This window comes from Rattus norvegicus, chromosome 7 (genome assembly GCF_021556685.1).
Source record: "Rattus norvegicus strain SHRSP/BbbUtx chromosome 7, alternate assembly SHRSP_T2T, whole genome shotgun sequence".
Taxonomy (NCBI): domain Eukaryota; kingdom Metazoa; phylum Chordata; class Mammalia; order Rodentia; family Muridae; genus Rattus; species Rattus norvegicus.
Window position 1 is genome coordinate 21,433,648 of NC_141540.1, and position 26,281 is coordinate 21,459,928.

General features: G+C 45.3%; 1 pseudogene; it reads left to right on the forward strand.

Annotated features, from left to right (window-relative positions):
• Nucleotides 1-25,350, forward strand: LOC148004500 (ubiquitin-conjugating enzyme E2 R2-like; annotated as a pseudogene).
• The last annotated feature ends 931 nt before the right edge of the window (nucleotides 25,351-26,281 follow it).

Here is a 26,281-nt window from a genome sequence, read left to right on the forward strand (position 1 = left end):
ATGCGTATGAGCTTGAACTATGAGCTTTGGAAGGTAAACTGGAGTCTCGAGGCTCGGTGTGGGTGGGGAAGTGTGTAATGAAAACCCCTGGAAGGAAAGGATGTCCAAAGGGGGCAGCAGCATTGTTTCTCATTGGGGGGATAATGTTTGCATGATGGCAATAAAAAGAAAATGTATTGATTCTGTAATCTTTACTAGAAAACCGTATCAGTTGTTTTGTCTGGCATAAGAACAGTAGCCAGAGGATGAGGACGGGTGTGGCTGCAGAGTGCACGTTTGTATGCCGTGGTCTGGGTCCCTCCTTGCCTGGCAGCAGCAGCCTCAGCACTGGGCACAGCCTACCTTTCATTCTTCTGGGTTGGGGAATTTAATATCAGTATTTGATGAGATGCTAAAAGAACATGCTAATAACTAGAACATACTTTATTCTTATTAGAAAGGAAGTTTGTTTATTTGGGATATAAAAGAATGAATTATTAGGCAAATGAATAATGCTTTGTTTATTAGCATATCGTCTTTCTCTTTCAGGCACATGTTAAATTTCCTATTGACTACCCATATTCACCACCTACCTTCAGATTCTTGACCAAAATGTGACACCCCAACATCTATGATGTAAGAGACATTGTCATAACTGTCTGGTTTTGTTTTTTCAGATTAGTTCTTTAACAAGAGGTTAGGGCTTTACCAGTCAGGGCCCTGAGTCTGATCATCAGCACACAGAAAAGAAGTGGTTTGGACTAGAGAGGGGGGCTTAGTGGTAGAGCATCTGCTTAGCATGCACAAGGATCTGGGCCCAGTCAGAACAGCACAGCCCCCGCCCACCTCTAAAGTAGATTGGATATCTCAGAAAAGTGTGTTTTGCTCTAACTACAGGGAAATATTCATGATTTTTGCACTCCTACTTTGTAGTGTCTGGTTTAATTATAATATGTAGTAATTATAATCCAGTTAAAGATTAAGCCTTAGCAGCTTACTAAGATTATAATGCTCGTGTGTTAACATTTGCATTTTAAAAGTTTAATAAAGTCATATAAATGTATTTGTGTGTGTGTCCCTAGCCCTCATAATGAGGGTTACCTGTTGCTGTGCGCGACTGGGCTTTTGGGGCGGAGAACTTATCCACTTGATTTGGACTGGCTTCCTGTCAGGGGTTACAGCTGAGCATTCGAGCCTCTTGGAATAAATCTTCTGTGAACAAGCTAATGTCCTGAAGACAGCATTTCTAGGAGAACTGGTGGTTGAAACATGAAACATACTTAGCTTCGGGCTGCACCTGACAGTACTTGAGTAATCTGTGCATTACCCTCTCCTGTGAGGTGTCTTCATTGCACTTCCTGGTTAATTTGGGTTTGACACAACTTTCCTGATGGATTTCAGGCTGTCTTTCATTGTCCTCGGGGCTTCCCAAGTGGGTTCTGGGCACGCACAGTTTTGTTTTTGTTTTTCTAGCTAGAATACACATGACAACAGTGATGTGTGGTTACCTCTCCAGAAACAGCGCCTGTGATATTCTCTTAGTATTTAACATAATCATAACACTAAGGCACTGCATGAAGGCTCAACCAGAACAGGCGCCTACCACCAAGCCTGGCAGCTTGAGTTAGTTTCCAGAAGCTGCATGGTGGAGGGAGAGAACTGACTCTTCAGAGTTGTCCTCTGGTCTACACACACCATGGCACCTCTCCCCCAATAAATCCAGACGTGTCAAACAGCAAAAGATGGAGTTCGAATTGTGGTACCCCCACAAACACACACACTTAATCCTAGAAGAGGCAGGTGGATCTCAATTGGAGACCAGTCTTGTCTAGAGAGAGAGCTTTGGGATAGTCAGGGATACACAGAGAAACCGTGTATGGGGGTGTGTGGGGATCAAACTTTGATTATAGTTTATTAAGTATTGTTATGGCCAAAAAGGCTGTAAACTTTACTGTAATAATTGTGAATTTAATTCTTTTAAAAATACTATGTTTATGAAAGTTATAAAAATGAGGCAGAAACACGGAACAAAAAGAAATTTAGTTGGAGCCCTAGAGATGAGTCAGCGGTTAAGAGTGCACCCGGCTTTTGGAGAGAATCCAGGTGGAGTTCCTGTTGTTCTCGTTCGGTGTTCGAATCTCCAGGGGTGGATACTGCAATGTCTGTAACACCGGCAATCTCATGCTTAGAACCAATTCCTCTATCTGCAGGGTTAAAGATGGATCTTTAAATACAAAATAAATTCAATGTGGGTTTGCAATCAGTAATTATACTACCCAGTATGATTCCTTTCTGCATAGGACTGGAGAGATGACTCAGAGGTTAAGAGCACTGTCTGCTCTTCCAGAGGTCCTGAGTTCAATTCCCAGCAACCACATGATGGCTCACAACCATCTGTATTGCTCTCTTCTGGAGGGAAAAAAAAAGATTCCTTTCCATTTTGTACTGTTATTTACAGTTAAGAAATGTATTGGCTGCAGGATATGCTGCTGTACACTATAATCCTAGCACTTGGAGGGCAGGTGAATCTCTGTGAATTTAAAGTTAGCCTGGTTTGCTTAGAGAGTTCCAGGCCAGATAGGGCTAGATAGTGAGACTCTTTTTTTTTTCTTTTTTTTTTATTAAGTAGTTTTCTAGTTACATTTTTCCTGTGCTCAAAAGCATTCAACTGGAATCTACTTGGACTGTTGTCTTTATGCAAATGACTACAAACCTTATAGATAGGATGACTTAAATAAAATATTCATTACCATCTTCACCCTACCCCACCCCAGAACCTCAGCTTACAGTGCATGGGAAAGCCTGCTATCATGAGAGCCTGAGCCCAGGACCTAAAGGCTAGCTTGGACAAAACAAGCCAGGCATTTGCTGTCTGATAGTAGTGAGATATAATTGGAAAAGACATATATTTGAATCCTGGAACTGGCAAGTCATTTGTGTTAACTTTTCCGTTCCCTCTCCCTTTCTCTCCACTGTTACATTGCCAGTGCTGGACTTGAACATCCTATCCCAGCAACAGTGGGCACATCCCTGGGCCCAGCCTTTGCTCGGTGTTATTGGGGCAGCAAAGCTTCGAGCGTGAGACAGACGGAATCACTTTTCTGCTTCACTTCTTGATTGTTCTTGTTCACTATGTTGGTTTTACTAAATCGAGTTATTCTCTGTGTGGAAGATAGAAATATCCACTATCTTATAGAACTTGTAATTTCTGTAATACTAGCTTTAATGATTTATCCTAACTAGGAATCAACTGACAAGTCTAAAGATAATGCACTAGGATTTCATACACAGGTTATACTGTGGCAGTTTTATGACCTTATAAACCAGAGACGTTATTAACTATCTCATTGTTGTTAAACTCATGGACATTCTAAATATAAAATTCTTAAAAAAATTAAGATTTGGTGCACTATTTGTATGTTTTGTTCTCATTGTCTAAATGTTTTAGCCACATTAAAAGCCACTGACATAAACTTTTAAAAATGATTTTTGCAACAACTTTAGATTTTAAAAAGGTTACATGGGGCTAGAGAGATAGCTGAATGGTTAGGAGCATTTGTTGCTCTTGCAGAAGATCCAGGTTTAGTTTCCAGCACCAACACAGTGTCTCACAGCCATCTGTCTGTAACTCCAGTTCCCGGGAATCCAGTGCCCTCTTCTGGCATTATGGACACCAAGCACACATGTGCACCACAGATACACAGGAAGTCAAACACTCATACACAAAGTTTAAAGGATAAAGAGGTTTCAGAAACAGTTGACACTTTGGATATTTTGAGGCAGTGTCTCACTGCATCGCCCTGGGTAATGCACACCCTCGAGTCCTGGCTTAGTCTTTCCCAGTGGTGGGAGTTAAAGTATGTACCCCAACGCTGTATCCTCACATACCCCTTTTGTTTGGTGCTCCGGGTTTGGGGAGAGTAAGACTGAGACAGGGTCACAGTAGCCCAGGTTGGTGTGAAGTCACTGTAGTCCTGCCTCTGCCTGTTCTTTCTGCCTTCCAGATCCTGAGAATTCGTAGGTGAGAGCACTGTACTCGGCTGTGGATCTTGGTTTTTTATCTTTTTATGTTTATGGACGTCTGCCTGTGTGGACGACTGTGTACCACATATGTGCAATGCCTGTGGAGCCAGAAGAAAGGTGTGAGGTCCCTTGAGCTGCCGTGCAGTATTGGTAATGAACCAGGGTTTTCTGAAGAGCAGCCAGTGCTTAAGGGCTGAGGCTTCTTGCCCTTGTTTTGAGAATGGCTGTTGAAAGAGCTCCCTGTAGACCCTTAATGCTGTTTTCATTATCCTGCGTCACCCTGTGCACGCTCATGCACATGTATATTCACACACACACACACACACACACTCATCACAAACACTCATCACAAACACTCATCACACACACACACACTCATCACAAACACTCATCACACACACACTCACACACCTGCACACGTACTCATCACACACACACACTCACACACCTGCACACATACTCATCACACACACATGCACATACTCATCACACACACACATGCACACACACAATCACACACACACATGCACACACACTCATTACACACTCATCACAAACACTCATCACACACACGCACACACACTCATCACACACACTCATCGCACACATACACACATATGCACACACTCAGCACACACATGTTCACAAACACGCATCACACACATACGCACACACACACACACACACACACACACATGCACACTCACACACACACATGTACACTTAGGCTTAGGCAGCTTCCATTCAGGGCAGTCCTGCTTCAGCTCCCCAGTGGCTGGCTTACACTTGTGTACTACATTCCTCGCCCTATTTATTATTTTATTTCCCCCCAAAAATTGTCATCACTGCCCAAGCTAGTTGCTTTCTATATTGCTGTAAACAAAATACTTTACAGAAGAATCTACAGATGAGTCACAGTTTGAGGGTTTGAGGGTGCAGCTCCCTGTGATGGGAGAACTCTCAGCTGTGGGGCTGCAGGTCTGTAGCTCACTCTGCTGTCCAAGGAGGCTGACATTTATCTTGTGTTCATTTTACTCTCTGGCCTTTAACAAGGACCATAAAAGGCTGGAGAGCTGGCTCTGCAGCTAAGAGCACCGACTGCTCTTGCAGAGGCCTCTGGTCTGATTCCCAGCATCCATCTGTAACTCAAGCTTCAGGAGATACAATACACTTATGTCTTCCGCAAGCACCGGCTGCACACCCAGCACACGGACAGGAAACACTCATACACATGAGTACCGCCATGGACGGAGAACTGTGCACTGTTGTTGTCCTTGTTTCTCTGTGTAGCCCTGGCTGTCCTGGAACTCGTTTTGTAGACCAGGTTGGCCTCAATCTCACAGAGATCTGCCTGGCTCTGACTTCTGAGGGCTGGGATTCCTGGCTCAGACAAGCTTTTTTCTTTCTTCAAAGGGACAAATGGTATCCTTCTAATACACATTTTAAAATTCTATTTTAGCTGGAGAGCGATAGTGCATCTCTTATCTCTTTAGTTTCCAGCACTCAGGAGTCAGGTGGATCTGAGTTTGAGATCAGTCTACTCTACCAAGAGAGTACCAGGATGTCCAGGACCAAACAGAGACCCTGCCTTGGGTCATTTTTATTTTATGTATGTGAGTGTTTTGCCTGCATATATGCTTATAGACCGTGTTCGTGCAGACATGTTAGGGCATCAGATCCCCTAAAACCAGAGAGGTGTGAGGCACTTTGTGTGTGTTGTGAGAGAAACTCAGGTCTTCTACAGTAACTGGCATTAAGTATTCATTTTTTCCCTTATTTTGGTAAAGATTTATTTATTCATTTTACATAAGTGTTCTATCTGCATGTACCCCTGTGTGCCAGAAGAGGGCATCAGCTCAAATCGTAGTTGGTTGTGAGCCACCATGTGGTGGCTGGGGTTAAACTCAGGATTTATGGAAGAGCAGTCAGTGCTCTTTTAACTGTGGCGCCATCTCTCCAGCTCCACATCAAACATTCTAAACTACCAAGAGATATCTGTAGCCCCATACATGTACATTTTTATCACATAATCAGAACTTTTTATTTTTTGAGAGAGGGTCGTAGTATTCACCTTGGCTAGCCTGGGATTCTATATAGAGAGCAGGCTGGCCTTGAACTCATACAGACCACCTGTCTCTGCCTCCCAAGTACAGGGATTAAAGATGTATACCACCATGTCCTGCCCAGACATAATATAACAAGACTCCCATACACATAAACTTTTAAAGAGACAGGAAGGGGAAAAGGACACGGCTGCAGAGTTGTGGAGAAAAAGTAACTCGTATGGTTGTTGGTTGGGCATGTGCGATGGTGTAAAAATTAACATGGACGTTCCTCAAAAAATTGGAACTGTGATGTGAGCTAGTTGCTTGCTATGTACCCAGGAAACTCAGGGTTAAATACAGTTTGGATCCCTGCCTGCCTACACTTCCCTTAACTTCACAACAGTTAGGTACATAACCAGGTTAGATGCCCATTAGTTGCCAATGCCACATAAACTGGACCCAGTAGGACATTTCTGTTGTTAGAGCATTTTGATGGAATCAAGAGGATTCTATCCTGGGCTTACCAAGTACCCAGGTCACATAGGGCTTTCTGTCTCAAACACACAGCAAAGTGTAAGCCCTAGCACTGAGAAGCAGAGGCAGCAGGTCAGTGCCAGTTCCAGGCGTGGTGGTGCACACATTTAATCTCACTGCACCTCTGAAGGCGGAGGCAGAGGCAGAGGGAGAGGTGGGATAGCTCTGAATAGAGGCCACTTGATCTACTTGTAGAGGTCTAGGCCAGCCAGGACTATGTAGTGAGATCCTACTCCAAAACAGACAGACAGCAGAAACATACATGGGGAAAAGAAGATGTACTATAGACTCACAACAGAATATTATCTAACCAAAAAAAAAAAGTAAAGTCCTGTCATTTGTAGGAAAATGAGCAGAAATGAGTAAACAAAATAGGCCCAATTCAGAAAGACAAACACTTTGTTTTCTTGAGCCACTGTCATGCTGTACACCTTTAATTCCCAGCACTCGAGGCAGAGGCAGGCAGATCTCTGTGAGCCAGCCTGGTCTACAAAGTGAGTCCAAGACAACCAGGGCTATACAAAGAAACCTTGTCTTGAAAAACAAAAAACAAAACAAAAATTTTCTCATACATATCCAAATCTTAAAAATAGAAACAGTAATGAAGCAAGAGACGGACAGACATAAAATTAGAATGGGGACTATAGGAAATAGGAAGGGAACCAGCATTAGGGAAAAGAAGAAAGGGTGTAGGGGGTGAATATGATCCTAGAATTAGGGTCTTTCTATGGGGCCTGAGTATTGCCAACTGCTTAAGGGTGGCTGATTAGCCAGCCCCAGGGATACACCTTTCTCTATATCAGCCCTGGGATTGCAGGGGTGCCATGGCACTCAACTCTGTTCATGTATTTATTTTTTATTTTATCTAAAAATGACACTTAGATATTTCTTTTCTTTGTTCAAAAGAAGATTTCTCTGTGTAGCCCTGACTATCCTGGAGACCAGGCTGGCCTTGAACTCATAGAGGTCTTCTGCTTTTGCCTTCTGAGTGTTGGGATTAAAGTTGTGCATCAGCACCACCTCACCACACCCAGCAACAGTCAGCATTTCATGTGCACACTGGGGACTGAATTTAGGTTTTCACGATGTCACAGCAAGTGCTTCACCAGCTGAGTTCCTAATAAAAGACAACTGTAAGAGGGCAGAGAGTATTTGGCATAAATGATCCATAAATCTCCAATCAAAGTAAGTCTCTCTCTCTCTCTCTCTCTCTCTCTCTCTCTCTCTCTCTCTCTCTCTCTCTCTCTCTCTCTCTCAGCAAGATGCCCATAAAATTTATAGAGAAATGAGATCTAGAGGTAGAGCCAAATCGACATCGAGAGAGAAGTAGAGTGTGAAACTTGTTACCAAGGATTGAGAACGTGTGTAATTACTGGAGTTTTTGGCCTGGTACCCACACTGGCCTCTAACTCACACTCTTCCTTCCTCAGTTTCCCAAGGTTTGACATTGTAGGCAGGAACTGTGATGCCCGGTCATGACACCACACTCGTTGAGTGGTGTACTTTCTATGGCTTCTGTTGTGATAAACCACCACAGATTCCTATGAGAAGGTTTATTTGGCTTGCATCTTCTGGGTCACTGTCCAGAGAGGGAAGCCAAGGCAGGAACTGATTGATGCAGAGGTCATGGGGAAAGTCTTTCTGGCTTATATCTCAGGGCCTGCTCAGCTAGCCTTCTTAACAACCTGTCCAGGGGTGATTCCCCTTCCCCTCCAACATCCACATTAGTCAGTCCTTGTCCACAGAGCAGTTGACCTCCTCCCTGTTAAGATTAGCACAAGTGGGAAGTAGCACACTTATTAATAGTTGCATTTCCATGAACAACAACAACAGATGATAAAAATGTTCAAAATCTGCTCAGAAATAAACTCTAGAGGCAGAGGCAAGAGGGCTCCTGCAGTTGAGGCCAGCTCAGTCTGTAAAGTTCTTTAAGGAATTTCAAAAAACTCAGTAGTAAGAAGATTAACCTAGTTGAAAAGTAGCCAAAGTTAGCCACAAATGTATACTCAGGCTGAGGTAAGAGGATTAGGCCCGACTGGGCAACAACCTGTAGGAAAATACAAGGAGAACCTGACAATTATTGAATGAACTGAAGGACACATCACATCAGCCTAGGCTAGCTGCATCTGAGGAACAAGGACTGCAGATGCCACACACTGCCAGTAACGCACAGGACAGTGGACATGCTCTTAGACAAAGGTAAACACGGGTCTCACATCTAACCCACAGTTCTGCTGTAAGGGAGAAGAAGCACACGCTGTAGGCAAGCACACAAGTGTAGAGCTCAGCACTGCGCACACCAGTGTCCCCACAGCACCAGCTCACCACATCCACGCAGGGGGTCACAAAGGAGAGGCAACTGAAACATGCAGGAAAGTGAAAGAAGTCAGAGAAAGGCTTGCATATTGTATGGTTACATTTGTATTTAAGGTCCAGGTATTCAACAGAAGAGCAAGATGGTAGTGAGAAGTCTGGGGAGGTAAGGAGTGGGGAAAACACCAAGCAGAGTATTTTAAACTGGTGTGATAGAACTTGAAAGCTTCTAAAAACGTTAATTCATAGTCCTGTGAATGTACAAGCACCACTGGAGTGTGGTTTTTGTGGTGCTGGGGCACATTAATACTGATTTCTACTTCCAGCCCAGCAGTTCCCAGACTTTTCTGACTTTTTGTTCGCTTTTTTGAGTTTACTTGAAACAGTTTACTGTAGTGATAGCAGACAGATCTGTATCTCACTGTGTAAACTAGGCTGGCATGAACTTAGAGCCATTCACCTGCTTCTGCTTTTCAAGTGTTAGGATTGCAAATGTGTGCCTCCATGTCCAATCCAGTTACTCTAGCCAGCCATTGTAACATAGAATTTTAATCCCAGCACTCAGTAGGCAGAGATGAATGGATCTCAAGGAGTTCAGTTCCAGTCTAGTGTATATAGAACTCCTAGCTAGCCAAGGCATGATGATAAGACCAAAGTTTAGTAAGTAAAATTCATCTAAAGATTTTTTTTAAAGATTTACTTATTTTAAGTATGTGAGTACACTGTGCTGTCTTCAGACACACCAGAAGAGGGCATTGGATCCCTTTACAGATGGTTGTGAGCCAACATGTGGGTGCTGAGATTTGAACTCAGGACCTCCAGAAGAGCAGTCAGTGCTCTTAACTGCTGAGCCATCTCTCTAGCCCTAAATTTTTTTTAAAGGGATACGTTCTTGCTTCTACAAAAGTAGTTTTGTGGCTGGGGGTAATGATGCACACTTTTAATCCTAGCACCCACTAGGGAGGCAGAGGCAGGTGAGTTTTAGGTCAGCCTGGTCCACAAATTGAGTCCAGGATAGAAATCCTGTCTCGAAAAAACCAACCAACCAACCAAAGAGTAGGTTTGTGAGTTTGAGGACAGAAAGAGACCCTGTCTCAAAAAACAATACAAAACAAAACAAAAAACCAAAAAAGTATTAACTATACAGAATGGGTTTCATACATTTCATACATGGATATAATTTTTTATCATATTCCTTCCTTTACTCCCTCTTGTCCCACTTTGGTTCTCTCATTCTTTTCCTTTTTCCAGCTGCTCCTCTTTCTACCCTGTCCACTTTTTCTTGCTATTGTTGCTGCCTTGTTTTTGTTTTGGTAAATGGATTGCTTGTGTTTGCTGACAGTGCCTGGGCACCTTACTAGTGACACCAGGATTTTAGCATTGAAGAAACTCTTCCTCCCTAACAGCCATTAACTATAAGCTCAAGGAAGTGTGGGGCTTGTTGAGTTTCTGCCCTTTGAGTGACAGGATATTGGCAGGTGTTTTCCTGTAGGGCACATGAAAGTATTCACAGCTGCTGTGAGTGCACGAGAACACCTGCGTGTCATGTGCAGTAGTCAGCTCCAGGCTCCCAAGACTGCTTACCGCCTTGCTGACCTGTGGTTGCTGAGCACTTGAGGAGGGGGATGTAGATGCCCTGTTTGTGACTGAGGCGACAAGTTATGAGCCTACTGCAGAAGGGAGCTTTTCTGACCAAAGCTGACAGCAGCATCAGTCTGGGGCATAACTATGGTTACCTGGGAGGCAGCCTGACAGGCACTATGTCCTCTTAACAAAGCAGCAGAGTAGCTTCCTTAGGAGAACTTAGAACTGCCTCAGCCTCAGGCTTTCAACCAGATACAGCAGGTGGTCTGGTTATTTGCTTGTTTGTAATTTCTGGAGCTGGGAAGACATTCAGCAGTTAAGAGCATGCACTGCTCTTCTGGATGACCTGAATTCAGTTCCCAGCACCCACACCCTAGCTCACAGCCAGCTGTATGTGACTTCTACACCCTTTTATAGCTTCTATGGGCATTATACTCATGTGGTAAACAGATGTTCATGAAGGCAGAACACATAAAAGTAAAATGAAATTTAAAAAAAAAAGTTTACTCTGTGTGTGTGTACACCTGTGTGTGTGTACACCTGTGTGTGCAAGTGTGTGTACAGTTGTGTGTGTGCACCTGTGAGTATGTACACATGTGTGTACATGTGTACAGTTGTGTGTGTACACCTGTGAGTATGTACACTTGTGTGTGTACACCTGTGTGTGTATGAGAGTGTGTGTGTACATCTGTGTGTGTACACGTGTCTACACCTGTGTGTGTAATCCTGTGTGTGTGTGCGTGTGTGTGTGTACACGTGTGTATACCTGTGTCTGTGTACATCTGTGTGTGTGAGTTTGTACACCTGTTTGTGTGTACGTGTGAAGACCTGTGTGTGCGTATATACACCTATGTGTTTGTGTGTGCGTGTGTACAGCTGTGTGTGTGTGCGTGTATACACCTGTGTGTTTGTGTGTACACCTGTATGTGTTCGTGTGTACACCTTTGTGTGTGTGTTTGTGTGTGTGTACGTGTGTACACCTGTGTGTGCAGGTCTGCAGAAGACAATGAGATCAGACCTACTGGAGCTACAGGTGGTTGTGAGCTGCATGATGCGGGTGCTGGGAACTGAACTTAGGTCTTATATCAAAGCCATTTCTCCATGTTATTTTTTGACTTAAAGATTTGATTGCTGGACACTGCAGGACAGTGGACTGTGAGAGGAAGCCTAGTAAGATCGAGGTGGGCTTGAAAACCCAGGGACCCACGAGGGACAAACATTAGGAGCTTTGCCTGCTCCTGTCACCAGGCCCTGGTCTCATAGCCACAGCCTACCATGGAGAGAATTGTGGCCATCAGTCATGGAGGGTCAGTGCCTCCACATAGAGACGAGGCGTCCCTAAACATTTCAGACCAAGCCAATAGCAATAAAGATGTGTGAGAATTACTCCATTGTCTGAGAGCATCTGTCACACAAGAGCTGTAACACTGCCTGGGAAGAGAACGCTCTCCAGAAGCTTTTGCCACTAGAAGCCCCTCTGCACGTCACTGTCTAGCCAGCCTTCTACTGTCTCATCTCTGCTCAGCTCCCAGAGGCTGACATGGGGACATGCAGTGGCCCCAGAGCGGCAGTCAGGCTGGGCCTGGTGTGCAGGGCACCCTTGATGGGAAAGGCCCATTTGCTGTGTTGGGGGTGACTGGTGCTCCTGGGTTCCATAAGAAAGCAGGCCAAGCAAGCCATGAGGAACAAACCAGTTAAGAAGCACCACTCCGTGCCTCAGCACCAGCTCCTGCCTCCTTTGAGTTCCTGTCCTGACTTCCTCCAACAGTGCTGAGGAAGTGTAAGTCAAATAAGCCCTTTCCAGTTGCTTCTGGTCACGGTGTTCCGTCACAGCAATAGTAAGACCAGCTGATTGACAGACATTTTCATACAAAGAGACATTTTCCCTCTCATACAGTGCATCCCAACTACAGTTTTCCCTCCCTCTGTTCCTACCAGTACATACATATAATTTAAGAAATTCAACACACACACACACACACACACACACACACACACACACACACACTTTAAAGTGCTTTGCACTTGGGTGATGCCTCAGGGAAGTGATTACTGTGCAGACATGAGGGCTGAGCTCCCGTCCCCAGCTCCTGTGAGAAGCCAAGTGAGACAGTGCAGTGTAGACCTAATTCCAGTGCGGTGTAGGTGTAGGCAGAGGCAGGAGGATTCCTAGCTAAGCCTTGTAGTTGACTATCTTCGTGCTCAAAAAATAAGGCAGAGAGGAAATGACAGGGTGGTCACCACTGACTCCCTCACACGGGCTACTCACACATACAAAGAAGTAGTTTGTTTAGTTTTTCTACACAGGCTTTCTCTGTGTATCCCTGGCTGTCCTCAATCTCAGAGATCCCCCTGCCTCTGCAAGTGCTAGAATAAAAAGCTTATGCTACCACCGTCTAGCCGTCTGCATGTATTTTAATTTGATTATACATAATAATTTTTATACCTCACATTATATATATATATATATATATATATATATATATATATATATATATATATATATATAATCAGTTCAAAAACTTTTAACTCTTATCTCCATCCTTGAGATTTAAAAAACAAATAACTTGCCGGGCAGTGGTGTCCATGCCTGTAATCACAGCACTCGGGAGGCAGAGGCAGGTGGGTCTCTTGAGTTTGAGCTCAGCCTGGTCTACAGAGTTCCAGGACAGCCTGGGCTACACAGAGAAACCTGTCTTGAAAAAACAACAGGAAAAGGGAAGGTAGGGGGAGAAAAGAAACAAATGACTGTTTTACTGACCTGTTTTCTATTGAGTATGTTTATTTAGATACCTCCCTGTGGCTGTGTGTTTGACGTATTGACTGTGCTTGTTAGATCTGCTCTTACAGTGCTTATGCATTATGCAAATCGTATAGCACAGCAGTCAGTTGGTAACCGTGTATTTAGCAGGTACCATGCTTGCTTGCTTGTTCTGTTTGTTTCAGAAAGATGATGCTACAGACAGGACAGACATCTATCTTGGAGACTACCCCATATGTTTTGTTCTGCTTGAGGAATAATAGCCCTAGGTGGCCTGGAACTTAATATGTATATAGATCAGGCTGTCTCAAACTTGGAATGACCGTCCTGCCTCTTGTCTCCTTGAGTGCTGACATGTGCCACCATACCCGGTCCAAATAAAATTTTATAATATTTAATTCTACTTCAACTTAGAAACTGAGCATGGAGAAATTTTAATAAAAAACTTCATCACATTTTTGGGTTTTTGGTTCTGTTTTATTAGAGTCAGATTCTTACCTGTAGCCCTAGCTGGTTTGGAATTTGCTGTATAGCCCAGGCTGACACTCTCATATCTACCAAGGCATGGGGTTAAAGCACACATGAGAGAGAGAGAGAGAGAGAGAGAGAGAGAGAGAGAGAGAGAGAGAGAGAGAGAGAGAGAGAGAGAGAGAGAGAGACTGTATAGTAGCCCAGCTGGGCCTCATACTTGAGACCCTTCTGCCTCCGCCTGGGTTGCAGATGTGTGGGGTTGCACCTTGCTTGTATCAGTCTCTTACATTTTACTGAACATTGTATCATTGTCTTGTAGAATGGAGATGTATGCATTTCAATCCTTCATCTGCCCGTAGATGACCCACATTGTGGAGAGCTGCCCTCTGAAAGGTGGAATCCTCCTCAGAATGTGAGGTAAGGTGTTCTATGGAGTGGACTGTGTTGTGTTTTGCTTTCATTTATTTGTTGGTTAGTTGGTGGGCTCATTTTTTGAGACAGGGTTTCTTTCTCTCTGTAGCCCTGTGGCTGTCCTGGAACTCAGAGATCCCACCTGCCTCTGCCACCTCAGTGCTGGGATTAAAAGTGTGTTCCACCACTAACCTGGCTATTTTTTGAGACCAGCCTCAAATTCCTGGACTCAAGTAAATCTCTTACTTCAACCTCCCGCATACACAGGGAGTACAGACATCTGCTCCTTGAATCTTCGTTTGGGCGTATATGTGGTGTGTCTCATTCTGTTTGAATCTGTGAACAGAATCTTTCCTGCGTTTGTGACTTTCTCTCTTGCTATTGCATGAGGGTGTGTTGGACGGCTTTCAAGGTAAAAGTGTATCCTGGTGACCAGCATGCTAAGGAATACTGCAGAATTCACATCATGCAACAGACCTCACACAACAGATTTATTGGAGAGTTGGGGGACGTGAAAGGTGATGGCCTTTGAGTGGGGATAAGAGAGAGCAGCTGTGACGGCTCAGGTTTATAGGAGGGCATGGGGCATGGGCGTAGGGAGGATGTGCACAGTGCTGGCAGTGGACTCATCACATCAGCCTGTACTGACAGTAACTGAAGATGGAGTTGGGATAGGGGAGCATCTGATTCTGTAATGTGTGCAGTTCCTAGTTGACTGACACATGCACCTGCATCAGTCTGAAGTGTTGACTCCCTGAGCAGTGCTGGTTGGGACTCTGATTTTCCTCATCTGCTTCTTATTTATTTATTTATTTATTTATTTATTTATTTTGTTTTTTAGATTTATTTATTTATTATATATAAGTACACTGTAACTGTACTTCAGACACACCAGAAGAGGGCCTCAGATCTCATTACAGATGGTTGTGAGCCAACACGTGGTTGCTGGGATTTGAACTCAGGATCTCTGGAAGAGCAATCAGTGCTCTTAACCACTGAGTCATCTGTCTAGCCCCTGCTTCTTCTTCTTACATTAGAATTTACTCCTTATTAGATCCCTTAACTTTTGTGTTTAAATTGTGTTATGTATATATAAAGGGAGGGAGAGAGAGACAGACAGACAGACAGAGACAGACAGACAGACAGACAGACAGACAGACCTCAGGTGCTGAGGTCCGAGGCCAGAGCTATGGAAATCAGTTCTCTCTTTCCATCAAGAACCAATTCTGTTCATCAGGTAGCAGGCTCCTTTTTTCCATCCAACTTGCCAACCCCACCTGGGTGATTCTGAGGAGCTTAGGCAGCCCAACTAGTTATGGTTTTGATGTAGTAAGAAATATACTTCGTGGACAGTGTCGTGGTGCACACCTTTAACCCCAGCATTCTGGAGGTAGAGGCAGGAGGATCTCGGTGAGTTTGAGGCCAACTTGGTCTACATAATACATGTGCAGCCAGCACCACACAGGAAGAGCTTGTCTTGGGGGGGGTGGGGTGCAGACAAAGAGAAGGTAAAGACTTGTTGCTTCTGTGAGGTGCAGTCTCTGTTATGCTCCCCTGGTGCTGAAAGTCGTGAGTCAGTGAGGAAGCAAAGCGGCTCCACAGCACCTGTCAGGGAGCTGCCTGGGGCCCTGTGTGCTGTCAGGTGGGAGATGACGATTTGCCCCCCCTGCCAGAGGGCAGAATAGCTGCCAGCTGCATGCGTGTGTCGCCCCAGTCCACTCCACATGGCACATCTAATCTGAATGCTGAGTACATGAAAAATATTTTAAACATTTTGTTTAAATGCATTCTACTTCTTTGCTTTGAGAAGAACCCTGTATAGCAAAGGCTTTGAATAGGGACTATGGTAACAGACTAAGTAGGGAAAGTTTCATTTATTCCACTCTAAGGTAATCAAGTGTCTAGGAGGCAGCCTGAGAGGGCCCTGTTCTGCTTCCCAGGCTACTGTGAGCTGCAGGTGAGCAGACAGTGTACTTTGTTTCCCATGGTCAGCTGTGGTCTGAAAGGATTGAGAAAGTCTAGCAACAAACAGCTTACAAGTTTGAAATTGTGCTCCCCGCTTGTGTTCTGACTGTGTGTTGCACACCCCTTAGTCACTTAGCAGCTGTCGTCCTCACCAGGGCAGCATCACTTTGTTCTCCTTGGCCCCAGTGCAAGGGTAGTTAGGAGGCAAAGCTTAAAGGAAGCGTTGCAGGAACCAGGCCGGTGAAGTGCACAGGCCTGCTTTCCTCAGAGGACAGAAGGATGATGGCTGGTTACCCAGAATCCTGGAGTGAGAGAAACAGAGGCCCCTGCTATCCTGTTAGGAGCCAGCCTCCACCCAAATCCTCAGAGTGTGTTCGGCTCTAATCCTGGGCTTTGCCTTCAATGAGGAGGACTCATCCTTAGGAAAGAAACCCAAGTTCCCTGCGTTCTCCATCATGAGAATCCACCCTATGGTTATTACGAATCCTCTCTGGGCCCCGTGTCCTGTTCCCAGTCGGTAGCCTTGATCCTCAGAGAGAAGGTCTCAGGTGCTCTGCCGAGGTCGGGCATCCGTAAAGGAGTTTTTATGTAGCTGTCCCCAAGGCTTTGCTGTGAGACTTGTCATGTGGAGACCACACCCCAACCCCTGGTTTACATCAGGTTTTACTGTGTTCAACTGTGTAAAAAGATTAAGCCACAGGATCAGACTTTGTGGAAGTTTTGGTCCAGCATCACTGACTAAGTAAGGTTGTAGTGAGTTTTCATCCTCATGTCTTTGAGGTTCAGTTTCCACCAGCTGTGATACCTGCAGGGACTCCCCAGCAGAAGTGATGCTATAAACCAGATGGCCCTGAACTCACACACATCCACCTGCCTCTGCCCCCCAGTGCTGGGATTACAGGGATGCGGCCATGCCTGCTTCTGTTGTTTCCTGCACCTAGTGTAGGGATGAACACTGTAGGTCTCTGTTACATTTCCAGTCTGGTCCTGTGGAGTTTGAGGTATCCTGAGGATAAGTCTTTAAGAGTTCATTTAAAGTTGGTCACACACCCCCATCCTGGTTATCCCTTGAAGTGTGAGTGTGGTGCTTATTACTCAGGCAGGGCTGGTGCACACCCTGGCTTTGAGGAAGTGGTCTCCCTGTATTGGTGGTGCTTCTTTTTAGAGGCTGAGTGTTGACTCCATGTCTCTGATTCTTTACTTTGGGGAATAAGCCTCTGCCCTGATAGAAAGCCTGGAACGAGATTTTTAATCATTACATCCCTTCCTGGATGCTGCTGTATTCCTCCTGTTTACCAGGAAGTCACACTATTTTTCCTTGGTTACTTGTGGTGGCACATACTTTTAATCTTAGCCCTCAAGAGGTAGAGATTGTAGATTGTGAGTTCAAGGCCAGCCCAGTCTACACAATGAAGATAAGACTACAGTAAGATCCTCTCTGGAGAGAAGGGAGAGAGGGGAGGAGAGCTCTTTATCCTAACAGGGAGGTGTGTTCTGCTCTCTCCAGGCTGTTTTGTTGTTGGGCGGCTCTGGAGTCACGCCCTAGGGTGCTTGCGGCCTTTGTCCCTTTGCTTTAGAGCTGGTTACTCTCTTGGGTCTTGTGTCTCTGTGCTGCATGATGTTGGTTGTTACTTCAGTCTGAAACCGCCTTGTCTGCTTGGCACTACCTGTTGGTCTTTGGGAGCCAAGTCAGGAACGTGTCCACTCATGATTCGCAACAATGGCGAATCTTTCTCTCTCTCTCTCTCTTTTTTTTTTTTTTTTTTTGTTTCTGTTATTTGTTGAGACAAAGGTTTCGTTTTGTTGTTGTTTGTTTTGTTTGTTTAAAATAAACCCAGGGATTTACTGTTAGCCTAGCTGACCTTGATCTCGGGCCTCCATCTCCTGCATGCTGGGATTACAGGCACGCACCAGCACGCTTTGGAGGTTCTCTCTTTTAAAGGTTTTTTAAAGATTTATTTTATGTATGAGTACATTATAGCTGTACTTCAGACTCACCAGAAGAGGGCATCAGATCTCATTACAGATGGTTGTGAGCCACCATGTGGGTTGCTTGGATTTCAACTCACTACCTCTGGAAGAGCAGTCAGTGCTCTTAACCACTGAGCCATCTCTCCAGCCCTGGAGGTTCTTTCTAAAGATGGTAAATTGCTAGATTTGTTTGAGGGTTACTTGTGGAAGTGCTATGTCCCCTGTGTAGCTCTGGCTGGCCAAGCATTTGTTCTGCAGACTGCTTTGCCATGTATTTGCTGCCTCTGCCTCCCAAATGTTCAGCAGGTGTAATGATGCCACCTGTGAAAGACAGTCAGATGGACAGGTGATCTTCCAATCAGCACTGCTGCTGAACTGTCAGCGTTTAGCAGCCTGCCTGACCGAGGCACTGTCAGTAAACTCTGAATCCGGTCTAGTTGTGCTCACATCTGTGACTGTTCGCATGTGAGTGGGTGGGTTTTTGTTACCTAAAGAGTATGTGGAACCTTTTAAGAGCTGGAGTCCATACGGTTGTGGGAATTGAGTAGAGCAATAAACAAGAAAAAAAATCCAGTTGTTATCTACTGAAGTTTGATGGTTTTGCCATCTCTGAAGGACTGAAGTCCAGGAACCCCATGATGACAATGCTGGTGAGTGGTCCTTTGTCTCCTGTTTGTGGGAAACGGCCAGAAACCGACTCTAGTTCTTGCCGTGGCCTGACCTGACAGCTGCTTTCTCTGAGCTCCTCTCCAGAAGTACCTGTCATCTCTCCTTTTCCTAAAGGGTGGAAAAGTGGTCTTGGTAGGTGTGAATGGGGGGACCCAGTCCAGCAGCCACAGATGCGGGTATGAGTTTCTTGTCTGGTCTTCTACAACCTGTTGAAATGGAGAGATCCAGGGTCTGCTGCAAGCATTTGTCAGCAAAATGGGCACAGTGAAGGGGTTTTGTTTTGTTTTTGGAGAGACAGGGTAGTTTGTTCAGGTTGCTATGTCTGTGTAGCTCATGTTAACTTTGAAGTTTGCGCTCCTTATTGTCCTGCCTTCTTCCTCCAACTGCTTGGTGTGTGTCACCACCGTGCTTAGCTCTGTGAGTCAAGGCCCTGCCTTGTAAACCTGGAGGTCTGAGTTCCATCCCCAGCGCCCACGGAAAGGTGGAAGGAGAAGACTGGTTTCACATAGACACCTTTATACCTATGTGACGTGTGTGCACACACATGCACACAACACTTCATACACTCATGCAAAATTTTTAAGTTACTTTTTTGCTTACCTGTCTTTCGTGAGAGCTGTTTGATCTCCAGAGGCATGCCTCCCCAATCTTAGGGGGCTTTTGTGGTTGCTGCTGCTGATGTTTCTGAGACAGGGTCTTTCTACATAGCTCTGGCTATCCTAGAACTTACTATGTAGACCAGGCTGGCCTTTCAGTCTTAGTTTTTAGACTTTGCACTTTTGTGCAGTTCACCAGGGAATCCTTGTTTTTGCATTATGTCCTGGGAACATCAGCAACAGCATCCCAGCACTGCTCAGCCGACACCATTAAAATGTCACAGTTGCTTTAGCAGCATAAAGAGAAAGACCCAATATGTCAACCATTGAAACTACTTTTTTTTACCATGTGTTGCTTCCAGTTAGAACTGGATTCTTTCCCTGATGTCCTCTCTAAATATCTTTTCCATGTTGAAGTATACAATAAGGACAGTATTAACTGGGTTATCTTTTGGTATTACTGTCTGCCTTTTCAAAGATCCTTCTAATTAGCAGAGTCAGGGTAGAATATAGAGCTGATGTCAGTGACAGCAGCACTGTGTGGAGTTTACCTCTGACAGATTATACTAAACCTGTAAACCCCATCCACCAATCCCTGGGTTACGCTCAGGTTTTTAAGAACGAGCTCTTTTTGCTTTCTCAATGCTCTTCGGGGTGGGTGGGTATGGCCTGGGGAGGGAAACACAAGGCCAGGCTGTTTTCTGTTTATTTGTTTAGTTCACTCGCTTACTTATGTATTTAAATATTTATTTAGAAACAAGATCTCACTATATGGCCTTGACTGGCTAAGAACTTGCTGTGTAGACCAGGCTGGCCTCAAAGCAGACATGCCATTCCCTCTCTCCCTTGTGACTCCCTTGGTTTCTGTGAGAGCCAGGCTCTCGCTCTGGCTCCTGCACCTCAGGTGTGCTGAGATTGCACACATCGACTCCTCCCTGCCTTCTAGGTGGCTTAGCCAGATGGTTGCTGGAAAACAGGTTTTTTAAAAAATCTATTTGATTTTTAATTATGCATTTGTGTATCTGTCTGTGGGTATATGCATGTGACCAAAAAGACCAGAGGTTTCAGATCCATAGGAGCTGGAGTTAGCAACTGTGTGAGTGCCTGATGTGGGATTGTGTGTGTTGGGTGCTACATAGCAGATTTGGGTCTAGAACAACAGTACTTGCTCTTAGCCACTGAGTCCTCTCTCTATCCCCGAAACATATTTGAGAATTTCTTTTTTTAATTTATTCTCGCTCTCTGTCTCTCTCTGTCTCTGTCTCTGTCTCTCTCTCTCACACACACACATACACACACCCCTCTCTCTGTCTCTCTGTCACTCTGTCTCTCTGTCTCTGTTTCTCTCTCTCACACACACACACACACAAACCCCTCTCTCTGTCTCTCTCTCTCTCATACACACAAACACACCCCTCTCTCTGTCTCTGTCTCTCTCTGTCTCTCTCTCTCTCTCACACACGCACACACAACCCTCTCTCTGTCTCGGTCTCTCTCTCTCTCTCACATACACACACACACACACACACACACACACACACACACACACACACACACACACACAGACACCTCTCTCCTCAGAGTAAGACCAGACCTCCCAAGTATAACAGCTGAGACCAGGCACAAACCCTCCTTGCAGCCCAGTGGGAGGATCACAGTCCAGGAGCAGGCAAGAGAGTCAGAGATGAGACCCACAAGAACACTGAGCTACACAACCATAACATACAGACAACCTGGCACATACCCACGCAGACTGTAATTGTCACTTCCCTCTCTGAGCCTGTATGTATGTTTCTGTGGGCTGTGTTCTCCTGGTGTCCTTGACCCATCTGGCTCCCATATTTCCTTCTCCCCCATTTCTATGGGGTTCGTGAGGGAGGAGCCTGATGGAGACCTCCAGCCTGGACTGGCACTCCCCTTAGTGTCTGGCCGTGAGCCTCTGTATCAGTCCCCTCTGCTGCCAAGAAGCCTCTTTGATGACAAGTAGGTGAGGCATCATTAGGAATCATTTGTTTTTTGTTTTGTTTTCCCATCATAGGTCTCTGGGCTGTCCAGTTAGTGTCAGGCATAGGCTTCCTCTTGTGGGGTGGGCCTCAAAGAAGACCAGTCATTGGTTGGCCACTCCCACCAGTTCTGTGCCACCTTTACCCAGGTGCATCTGCAGGAAGAACAGATTGTAGGTGGAAGGTCTTGTGGCTGGGTTGGTGTCCTAGGCCCACCACTTGGTTACAGAAGACGGTCTGTTCAGGCTCCGTATCCTCCGTTACTAGGAGTCCTCCCTAAAGTCATCCTCGTGGGTTCCGGGGAGCTTGCACTACACTAGGTTGCCACATCACCCCATAAATGCTCTCCAGTTCCTGCAGTCTCTCCTTGTGCTCTCTGTGTCCCCCACCGTGCCCTGATCCCTCTATTTCCCTCCTCAGCAGAATCTACTCCCTTCCTATTTCCCTTCCTAGGGAGAGCCCTACTTGTTATGTAGCCAGCCTCCTGGGTCTGTGGACATTAGCATTTGCCCTTGACAGCTCATATGCACTTCCTGACGAGTACGTTCCACGATGTCTTTCTGGGTCTGGGTTACCCCACTTGGGATTATCTTTTCTAGTTCCATTCATTTGCCTGCAAATTCCATGATATCATTTTCTTAACAGCTGAGTAATACTCCATTATATAAAGGTATCACATTTCTTTATTTATTCCTCAATTCAGGGACATCTGGGTTGTTTCCCACTTCTGGCTATTATGAATAAAGCTGTGAACATAGTTGAGCATGTGTCCTTTTGGAAGGATGGATCCCCAAGAGTGGTATAGCTGGGTCTTGAGGTAGATCTAGTCCCAGTTTCTGAGGAACTGTCATACATGTTTACACTCCCCCCAGCAATGGAGGAGCACTCCCCTTGCTCCTCATCTTCACCAGCCTGAGCCATCCATCCCTTGTGGTTTTGATCTCGGCCATTCTGACAGGTGTGAGGTGAACTCTCAGGGCCATTTTGATTTGCATCTCTCCGATGGCTGAGATGCTGGAACATTTCTTTAGGTGTGTCTCAGCCATTTGGGATTCTTCTATTGAGAATCCTGCTTACCTCTGTGTCCCAGAGTTGGATTATATGGTTTGTTGATGTCCAGTTTCTTGAGTTCTTTATATAATTTTGGATATTGGCCCGCTGTTGGATGTGGAGTTAGTGAAAATCTTTTCTATTCCTGTAGGCTGCCATCTTGTCCTATTGAAAGTGTCCCTTTTCTTACAGAAAAATTTCAGATTCATGAGGTCCCATTTACTAATTGTCGATCTCAGCACCCATGCTATTGGTGCTGTGTTGAGGAAGTTGTCTCATACGCCTCTCCCCACTGTCCCCTCTGTCAGGTTCAGTGCATTTGACTTCATGCTGAGGTCTTTGATCCACTTAGACTTTGGTCTGTGCAGGGTGGTAGCTATGGACCTATATTCATTCTTCTATGCAGACGTCCACTTAGAGCACAGCATTTGATTTCTGAGTTTGTCTTTGTTGGATGGGTATTTTGTTTCTTGGTTTCTGTTATTTGTGGCCTGCGTTGAACTGGGGGGTCTCCACTAGAGTTCAGGGCTGAGTTCTCGAGCCTCTGATCCAGCAGGGAGGTTCTGGGGACACAGAGTAGTCCTGTGTGGGTGGCCTACCTGGAGTTCTGGTGGTTGAAGTGGCTTCTGGTCCTAAGAAAAGAAATGACATTTACTGTGTGTATTTATATTTGCATGTTGTGGCGTGGAGTATAAAGCAGCTTGTGGGGCATTCTCGTCCTCTGTCCTTTTCACTCAATGATCCACGCAGAGCAGCAGGCTTGGTGGCAAGTTCCTTTACCTGCTGGGCCATCTCACTGGCCCCTGAAAACAAAATTGCATAATCCACTTTTCATAAGTCATCAAATATTATGACCTCAAATTTGCATCAGAAATTTTTTAAGGGGAAAAACTTTAAAACTGTAGTTTCTTAAAAACTGTGCTTGTGGATATGATGGACGTGGAGCTTCACTGTGGGTTCTTCTTTCCTTCTCAGGACTATCGTGCTGAGTGTAATCTCCCTGCTTAATGAGCCCAACACCTTTTCCCCAGCCAATGTGGATGCTTCAGTCATGTTCAGGAAATGGAGGGACAGCAAAGGAAAGGACAAGGAGTACGCTGAGATCATTAGGTAAGGCATTCTGGATCTAAGGGGTTAAGTTCAAACTTCAATATTCTGCGTACTTTAGAACAATTCTCAGTTGTATTTATGGAGTAGTAACCTGATGAATTTAGCTATTGAAAGAGAACCCAAAACAGAAACAAAGCACAGTAAAAAAAAAAAATAAGTAAAGAGAACTCACTGGACAGGAGTATAGAACTTCTGGGCTTGTTTTGGTTGTGTGTGTATCTCTCTCTCTCTCTCTCTCTCTCTCTCTCTCTCTCTCTCTCTCTCTCTGTGTGTGTGTGTGTGTGTGTGTGTGTGTGTGTGTGTGTGTGTGTACATGCATGGGTGCGAGGCAGTTTAAACCAGCCTGGCCTTGAACACAGAGATCTGGCCTCTGCCTCCCAAGTAGTGGGATTACAGTGTCCATCCCTGTGCCCTGCTTGTGTTTAGTGGTCAGCCACTGGGGTGAGTGAGTCATATCAAGAATCGAAGGTATTTAGTGTAAACTGTAAAGGCCTGTAGGAGCTACAAGAACATCCATGTTCAAGGCCTGGCAACAAATTGAAGCTTCTAGAAAGTGGTGTTCTTTTCAGTTTCTCCAGTAGCCATGCCTCCCCAGTCTCAATGGCTGTTTTTGTACTTTAGGCGAGAAGCTATTTACACTTAGGCAGAGAAGCTATTTACACTTAGGCAGGCACCATTTTGTGGCAGAACTGTTACCTGCCAAGCCCTCACAGGACAATGGAAAACAGAACCCAGCAGGAAAAGGGTGAAGGTCAGGTGGTGCCCACAGCCCTGCACATTTCACAGATGCAGGGCATGGCTCTGATGCAGGACCTCTTACCTAGCATTCGGCCCTGCCACTCCAGACACAGGGAGACTCAGTGACTGGGGGAACCTAGAGGGTGAGGGGAAAGTCTGGCCTAGTAATCAGCTGCATGAATGCAAGGCACTAAGCATGCTGGGCCTCTGGCTCACGTGTGCAGGAGTTCAGAACCCGCATATAGAGCCAGTAGTGCACATGTGTCCACAATCCCCAACCCTTAGCAGGAGATGGGAGGCAGAGGACAGAGCTTTGAAATGCTCTCGAGCTAGCCTGATCTCTGCAGCAGCAAACGAAGGAGACCTTGCTGCAAACAAGGCTGAAGTGTTAGGGCAAAGACTCTCCATGACACGAAGGTGCCTGATGGTTGAGAGCCTTGGCGTGATGCAAGATGTCTGCTCTGTGTGGCCTGAGACATGTGAGTGACAGGGAGTCTTGGTTATGCACAGTTATAAGACTCACCTAATACAAGTGTGCTGGCTTTCCCTAATAATCCAGCACTCCCATCCAAGGGCTGGAGGATTATAGAGGCGAAGCCACGTGGGTTAGCCTGAGACCCTCTCTAGATAGACAGACCTCTACAAATGTTCCTATGTTGTCCTCTGTCCAGAAAACAGGTCTCAGCCATGAAAGCTGAAGCAGAACAGGATGGAGTGAAGGTCCGAACAACCCTGGCAGAATACTGCATCAAAACTAAAGTGCCTTCCAATGACAACAGCTCAGATTTGCTTTATGACAACCTGTATGACGACGACATTGATAACGAAGACGAGGAAGAAGAAGATGCCAACTGTTATGATGATGATGATTCTGGAAATGAGGAGTCGTGACATGTTCCTTCAGTTCCCTGTACTGCCCTGACATCTCAGGCCAAAGGGAGGGAAGCAAGTGGGGATCTCCAGTGGCCACTCAGCAAAAACTTACTCATGGGGTGGGAAGCAAACAGCCCCTGATGACTCACTCCTCTTGCAGATCTCAGTTTGCTCCTTTTTATGGACCTTACTGGAGAGGAAGTTCCCTCCACAGAATGTCTGAATCCTTGCATTCTTCCCTCCATCACTGTATTGATTCTTTTTTTTTTTTAACTTTTTTTATCTATATCAACTTGCGTATTTCTTATTTACATTTCGATTGTTATTCCCTTTCTTGGTTTCCAGGCCAACATCCCCCTAATCCCTCCCCCTCCCCTTCTATATTCTTGTTCCCCTTCCCATCCTCCCCCCATTACCACCCTCGCCCCAACAATCACGTTCACTGGGGGTTCAGTCTTGGCAGGACCAAGGGCTTCCCCTTCCACTGGTGCTCTTACTAGGCTATTCATTGCTACCTATGAGGTTGGAGTCCAGGGTCAGTCTATGTATAGTCTTTGGGTAGTTACTTAGTCCCTGGAAGCTCTGGTTGCTTGGCATTGTTGTTCATATGAGGTCTCAAGCCCCTTCAAGCTCCTCGAGACCTTTCTCTGATTCCTTCAACAGGGGTCCCGATCTCAGTCCAGTGGATTGCTGCTGACATTTGCTGTATTCTGGCTGTGTCTCTCAGGAGAGATATACATATGGTAACTGTCGGCCTGCACTTCTTTGCTTCATCCATCGTGCCTAATTGGGTGGCTGTATATGTATGGGCCACATGTGGGGCAGGCTCTGAATGGGTGTTCCTTCCGCCTCTGTTTTAATCTTTGCTGCCCTATTCCCTGCCAAGGGTATTCTTGTTCCCCTTTTAAAGAAGGAGTGAAGCATTTGCATTTTGATCATCTGTCTTTAGTTTCATGCGTTCTGTGCATCTAGGGCAATTCAAGCATTTGGGCTAATAGCCACTTATCAATGAGTGCATACCATGTATGTTTTTCTGTGATTAGGTTACCTCACTCAGGATGATATTTTCCAGTTCCATCCATTTGCCTATGAATTTCATAATGTCATTGCTTTTGATAGCTGTGTAATATTCCATTGTGTAGATGTACCACATTTTCTGTATCCATTCCTCTGTTGAAGGGCATC